This window comes from Equus asinus, chromosome 10 (genome assembly GCF_041296235.1).
Source record: "Equus asinus isolate D_3611 breed Donkey chromosome 10, EquAss-T2T_v2, whole genome shotgun sequence".
Classification (NCBI taxonomy): domain Eukaryota; kingdom Metazoa; phylum Chordata; class Mammalia; order Perissodactyla; family Equidae; genus Equus; species Equus asinus.
The window spans coordinates 80,330,861-80,338,531 of record NC_091799.1 but is presented as its reverse complement, the minus strand read 5'-3'; positions in this window follow the sequence as shown (position 1 = coordinate 80,338,531).

Sequence of the window (7,671 nt, the reverse complement as noted above, 5' to 3'; positions counted from 1 at the left end):
GGGGGGGTAGGGCTTATCAGTGGCAAAAGACCTGTGCTTCACAAACAGCCACAAAGAGGATCAGTCCCACCTTCCAAAGCCTGAAAAAATTGGGTGCTCCCATGCCTGGGGCCAGCCCCACTCAGCTGCAATCCTAAGTGAGCTGACAAAAGCCTTGCAAGCCTGAGGCCTAGAGCAACTGTAAGCCCCTGAGCCTAGCAACCAGCTACACTGGATACCTACCCAATTAACAGGAAAACTGCAACAGGAGTGGGCTGTTAGACCTTGGAGCCAGTGGGGGCTCCCCAAACCCAGTTTACAAACAATTGGCCAGGGAGGGAAAGCCTAGACTCCTTGGGTACCAGCAGTAAAGCAACCCTGCTGCAGCAGCAGAACACAAGTAGCCCACACAGGGGTCACCCCTGGAACATTTGGACTGATGACAAGAGGGAAGCGCACTGCCAGGCCTCAAACGGTATTTCTTACATAAGGCCAGTTCTCCAAGATCAGGAAACATAGCTGACTCATCTAATACATAAACATAAGCACAGAGAAAGAGGCATAATGAGGAGGCAAAGGAATACATTCCAAGCAAGGGAACAGAACAAAGCCCCAGAAAAAGAACTAGATGAAACAGAAATAAGTAATCTACCTGACAAAGAATTCAAACAAAAACTCATAAGGGTGCTCACTGATATGTGGAGAAGACTGGATGAGCACAGTGAGAATGTCAACAAAGACCTGGAAAATATAAAAAAGAACCAATCAGAAATGAAGAATACAATACTGGAAATGAAAAATTCACTAAAGGGACTCAATAGCAGAGTAGATAATACAGAAGAATGGATCCTTGAGCTGGAAGAAAGATGAGGAAATCACTCAAGCTGAATAGATAAAATAAAAAAGAATTAGACAGAATTAGAAGAGTCTAAGGGAACTCTGGGACAATATCAGGTGCATTAACATTCGTATTATAGGTGTCCCAGAAGGAGAAGAGAGAAACAAAGGGGCAGAGAATCTATTTGAAGGAATAATAGCTAAAAACTTTCCTAACATTAGGAAGGAAGCAGTCATTCAGGTACAGGAAGCACAGAGATCATCAAACAAGACAAACCCAAAGAGGCCCACACCAAGAAACATTATAAGTAAAATGTCAAAAATTAAAGATGAAGAGAGAATCCTAACAGCAGCAAGAGAAAGGCAACAAGTGACATACAAAGGAAAGCCCATAAGGCTATCAGCGGACTTCTCAGATAAAACCCTACAGACTAAAAGACAGTGGCACAACTTATTTAAGGTACTGAAAGGAAAAAACCTACAGCCAAGAATACTCTATCCAGCAAGGTCATCATTCAGATTGGAAGGAGAGATAAAGAGCTTCCCAGACAAACAAAAAGGAAAGATGTTTATCAGCAAGAAACCAGTTCTACAAGAAATGCTAAAAGCACTTAAGTGGGAAAGAGAAGACCAAAAATAGGGATAAGAAAAGTTTCAAAAAAACCCAAAACAGGCAATAAAATCACTGGTAAGGCAAAAATACAGTAAAGGTAGCAGATCAACAACCTATGAAGATAATATGAAGGTTAAAAGACAAAAGTACTAAAATTACCTATTTTGATGATAAGAGAGTAATGGATAGACATACACAAAATAAGAGATTAGCTATGATTTCAAAAACACAAAATGTGGGAGGGGCTGGCCTGGTGGTGCAGCAGTTAAGTTTGCACATTCTGATTTGGTGGCCTGGGGTTCACCGGTTCAGATCCCAGGTGTGGACCTACCCACCACTTGGTAAGCCATGCTGTGGCAGGCATTCCACATATAAAGTAGAGAAAGATGAGCATGGCTGCTATCTCAGGGCCAGTCTTCCTCAGCAAAAAAAAAGAGGATTGACAGCAGATGTTAGCTCAGGGCTAATCTTCCTCAAAAAAAAAACCCATAAAATGTGGGAGGAGGGGAGTAAAAGAGTATAGCTTTTAGAAAGAGGTAAGCCAAAGAGATTATCAACTCAATATAGTTTCTTATATATGTAGAATATTATATAGGAACCTCACAGTAATCACAAACAAGAAACCTATAATAAATAAACAAGTAAAAGGAAAGAAATCAAACATATTTCTAAAGAAAGCCATCAAACCGCAAGGGAAGAGAGCAAGAGAAGAAGAAAGGAACAGAGAAGAACTACTAAAACACCCATAAAAAAAAATAAGTAACAAAATGGCATTAAACACATATTTATCAATAGCAGCTTTCAATGGCAATGGACCAAAAGCTCCAATTAAAAGGCATAGGGTGACCCATTGGATAAAAAAAAAAAGACCCATATATATGCTGCATACAAGAGACACAGTTCAGACCTAAAGACACTCACAAACTGAAAGTCACAAGATGGAAAAAGATACTCCATGCAAATGGCAGAGCAAAGAAAACAGGGATAGCAACATTTATGTCAGAAAAAAATAAATTTTAAAACAAAAACTGTAACAAGAGACAAAGAAGGGTACTACATAATGATTAAGAGAACAATCCAACAAGAGGATATAACACTTGTAAATATCTATGCACCAAACATAGGAACACTTAAATACATAAAGCAATTATTAACAGACATAAAAGGAGAAATATACAGTAACACAATAATAGTAGGGGAATTTAATACTCTACTGACACCAATGGATCACCCAAACAGAAGATCAATAAGGAGACACTGGCCTTAAAGGACACATTAGACCAGATGGACTTAGTAGATATATAGAATATTCCATCCAAAAAACCACAGCATACACATTCTTTTCAAATGCCCATGGAACATTCTCAAGGACTGATCACATATTAGGCCACAGCACAACTCTCAATAAATTTAAGAAGATCAAAATAATACAAGCATCTTTTCTCACCACAAAGGCATGAAACTAGAAATCAACTACAGAAATAATGTCAGAAAAGCCTCAAAAATGTGGAGATTAAACAAAATGCCTCTGAATAATGATTGGGTCAAGGAAGAAATCAAAGAAGAAATAAAAAAATACCTGGAGACAAATGAAAATGAAAATATGACAGGCCAAAATCTATGGGATACATCAAAAGCGGTTCTAAGAGGGAAGTTTATAGCAATTCAGACCCACCTCAACAAACAAGAAAATCCCAAAGAAGCAATCTATCAGTGCACCTAAAGGAACTGGAAAAAGAAGAACAAAGACCAAAATCAGTAGAAGGAAGGAAATAATAAAAATCACAGCAGAAATAAATGAAATAGAGACTAAGAAAACAACGTGAAAAATTAATGAAACCAAGAGCTGATTGTTTGATAAGATAAACAAAACTGAAAAGCCTTTAGCTAGACTAACCAAGTCTAGGCTAATGTGAACTCATGCTGCATGAACATAGGGGTACGTATATCTTATCCAATTAGTGTTTTCATGTTCTTTGCATAAATACCCAGAGGTGGAATAGCTGGATCATATGGTATTTCCTAATTTAACTTTTTGAGAAATCTTCATACTGTTTTCCATAGTGGCTGCACCAGTTTGCATTCCCATCAGCAGTGTATGAAGATTCGCTTTTCTCCACATCCTCTCCAAAACTTGGTATTTCTTGTCTTGTTAATTACAGCCATTCTGTTGGGCATGGGGTGATATCTCCTTGTAGTTTTGATTTGCATTTCCCTAATAATTAGTGATTTTGAACATCTTTTCATGTGCCTATTAGCCATCTGTATATCTTCTTTGGAAAAATGTGTGTGTATATCCTCCACCATTTTTTGATTGAGTGTCCATTTTTTTGTTGTTGAGTTATATGAATTCATTATATATTTTGGAAATTAATTCCTTGTCAGATATATGATTTGAAAGTATTTTCTCCCAGTTGGTGGGTTGTCCTTTTGTTTTGTTGATGGTTTCTTTTGCCATACAAAAGTTTTTTATTCTGCTGTAGTCCCGTTTGTTTATTTTTTCTTTTCTTTCCCTCGCCTGAGAAGACATGGTATTCAAAAAGCTCCTGCTATCATGGATGTCAAAGAGCATACGGCCTACGTTTTCTTCTAAGCATTTCATGGTTTCAGGTCTTAAATTCAAGTCTACAATCCATTCTGAGTTAATTTTTGTGTATTATGTAAGATAATGGTCTAGTTTCATTCTTTTCCATGTGGCTGTCCTGATTTCCCTACACCATTTACGAAAGAGACTATCCTTTATGCATTGTATGTTCTTGGTTCCTTTGTCAAAGATTAGCTATCCATAGATGTGTGGCTTTATTTCTGGGCTCTCAATTCTGCTCCATTTACCTGTGTGCCTGTTTTTCTGACAATACCAGGCTATTTTGATTACTATAGCTTTGTATTATATTTTGAAATCAGAGAATGTAATACCTCCAACTTTGTTCTTTTTTCTCAGGATTGCTTTGGCTATTTGGGATCTTTTATTGTTCCATAGAAATTTTAGGATTCTTTGTTCCGCTTCCATGAAAAATGTAATTGGGATGGATTATGATTAGGATTGCATTCAATCTGTAAATTGCTTTAGGTAATATGAACATTTTAACTATATTTATTCTTCCAATCCATGAGCAAGGAATGTCTTTCCGTTTGTTTATATCTTCTACAATTTCTTTCAATGAGGTCTTACAGTTTACAGTGCATAGATCTATCAACTCCTTGGGGAAATTTATTCCTAGATATTTTATTCTTTTTGTTGTGATTGTATTCTTGATTGTATTCTTGATTTCTCTTTCTGAAAGTTCCTCATTAATGTATTGAAATACAACTGAATGTACCTTAAAAAACTAGACAAAGAGGAAGAAACAAAACCCAAAGTCAGTAGAAGTAAGGAAATAATAAAAATCAGAGCAGAAATAAATGAAATAGACAATTTAAAAAACAATAAGAAGGATCATTGAAACTAAGAGATGGTTATTTGAAAAGATAAACCAAATTGGCAAACGCTTAGCCAGAATCACTAAGAAAAAAAGAGAGTAGTCTCAAATAAATAAAATCAGAAACTGAAGAGGATAAATTACACCAGATAGCACCTTAATACAAAGGATTATAAAGAATACTATAAAAAGCAAAATGCCAACAGATTGGATAAATTCTTAGAATCATGCCACCTCACAAAACTGAATCAAGAAGAAATAGAGGGCCCGCCTGGTGGCACAGCAGTTAAGTTTACATGTTCCACTTCTCAGCGGCCCAGGGTGCGCCGGTTCAGATCCCGGGTGCAGACATGGCACTGCTTGGCACGCCATGCTGTGGTAGGCATCCCCACGTATAAAGTAGAGGAAGATGGGCACAGATGTTAGCTCAGGGCCAGGCTTCCTCAGCAAAAAGAGGAGGATTGGCAGTAGTTAACTCAGGGCTAATCTTCCTCAAAAAATAAATAAATAAATAAATAAATAAAAAATTAAAAATTAAAAAAAAGAAATAGAAAATTTGAATAGACCAATCACAAGTAAAACCACTGAAACAGTAATCAAAAACCTTCCCCCTGAAAAAAAGTTCAAGACCAGACAGCTTCTTTGGTGAACTCTACCAAACATGCAAAGAAGATTTTATACCTATCCTCTCAGAATCTTCCAAAAAATTGAAGAGGATGAGATGCTTGCTGAATCATTTTACAAGGGCAACATTACTTATGTTACCAATATGATACCAAAAGCAGACAAGGACAACCCAAAAAAGAAAAATTACAGGCCAATATCACTGATGAGCATAGGTGCAAAGATCCTCAACAAATTATTAGCAAATCAAGTACAACAATACATTAAAAAGATCATGCACCACAATCAAGTGAGATTCACTCCAGGGATGCAGGGATGGTTCAATATCCACAAATTAATCAATGTGATATACCCTATTAACAAGTTGAAAAATAAAAATCACATGATCATCTCAATAGATGCAGAGAAAGAATTTGCTGACGTTCAACATGCATTTATGATAAAAATTCTCAATAGAATGGATACAGAAGCAAAGTACCTCAATATACCAAAGCTCACATATGAGAAATCCGGAGCCAACATCATATTCAATGGTGACAAAATGAAAGTTATCCCACTGAGAACAAGACAAGGATGCTCACTCTTATCACTTCTATTCAGCATAATATTAGAAGTCCCAGACAGGGCAATTAGACAAGAAAAAGAAATAAATGGGATCCAAGTAGACAAAGAAGAATTAAAACTGTCACTATTTGCAGGTGACAGAATTCTATACTGAAAACTCTCAAGAGTCCACCAAAAAACTATGAAAAATAATTAACAAATACAGTAAAGTTGCAGGGTATAAAAGCTGAAGGCCAATTAAGAATGTAATTTGTTCAGGAAGAGATGCTAGAGTCCTAACTCAAGAAGTCCATGTCTTTACCCAGAGGACTGAGCATCTAAAGCTGAGTCTGTAATTCTGAATGAACGTCATAAAATAGGACTGGGGATCTTTCGACAGTCTCCTTAGGCACAAGGTGAGAACATTTTATAATTCTACCCCCTTGTAACGTCAGCCCTGGGAAGGACATGGCATGCAAACCCCAGAAATCATCTTTGCATTTTCTATCATCAACACGACTGGCTTTAGAAAAGCTTTTCAGTGCAACTCTAAAACAGGCAAAGAAAAGACTTGAATTTAAAACCTGAAACCATAACGCTCCTAGAAGAAAACATAGGACATAGCTGGTAAGCTCCTTGAAATTGGTCTTGGTGATGATTTTTTGGACTTGACACCAAAAGCAAAGGCAACCTAAAGAAAAATAAACAACTGGGACAGCGTCAAACTAAAAAGTTTCTGCACATCAGAAGAAAACATCAACAAAATGAAAAGGCAACCTACCAAATGGAAGAAAATAGTTGCAAATCATATATCTGTTAAGGGGTTAATATCCAAAATATATAAAGAACTCATCCAACTCAATAGCAAAAACCAAACAATCCAATTAAAATATGGACAGAGGATATGAATATATATTTTTCCAAAGAAGACATACAGATGACAACAGATACATGGAAAGGTACTCAACATCCCTAATCATCAGGGAGATGCAAATCAAAACCACAATGAACTATCACCACCCATCTGCTAGAATGGCTATCATCAAAAAGATAACAAATAACAAGTGTTGGTGAGGATGTGAAGAAAAGGGAACCCTTGTGCACTGCTGGTGGAAATAACGTGGTGCAGCCACTATGGAAAACAGGATGGAAGCTCCTCAAAAAATTAAAAATAGAAGTAGCATATGATCCAGCAATTCCACTTCTGCGTATTTATCTGAAGAAAACAAAAACAATAATTTGAAAAGATATATGCACCCCCATGTTCATTACCACATTGTTTACAATAGCCAAGATAGAAAACAAGCTAAGAGTCCATCTCTGGATGAATGGATAAATAAATTGTGGTGTGTGTATATATATATATATATACACACAATGGAATACTATTCAGCCTTAAAAGGCACGAAATCTTGCCATTTGCAAATACATGGATGGATATTGAGGGCATCATGCTAAGTGAAATAAGTCAGACAGAGAAAGACAAATACCACATGATCTCACTTAAGTGTGGAATCTTAAACCAAAACAAACAAACCGAGCTCGAACATACAGAGAACAGATTGGTGGTTGCCAGAGGTGGGGGATGGGAGGTGAGTAAAATGAGTGAAAGGAGTCAAAAGGTAGAGTCTTCCAGGTATAAAATAAATGTCATAT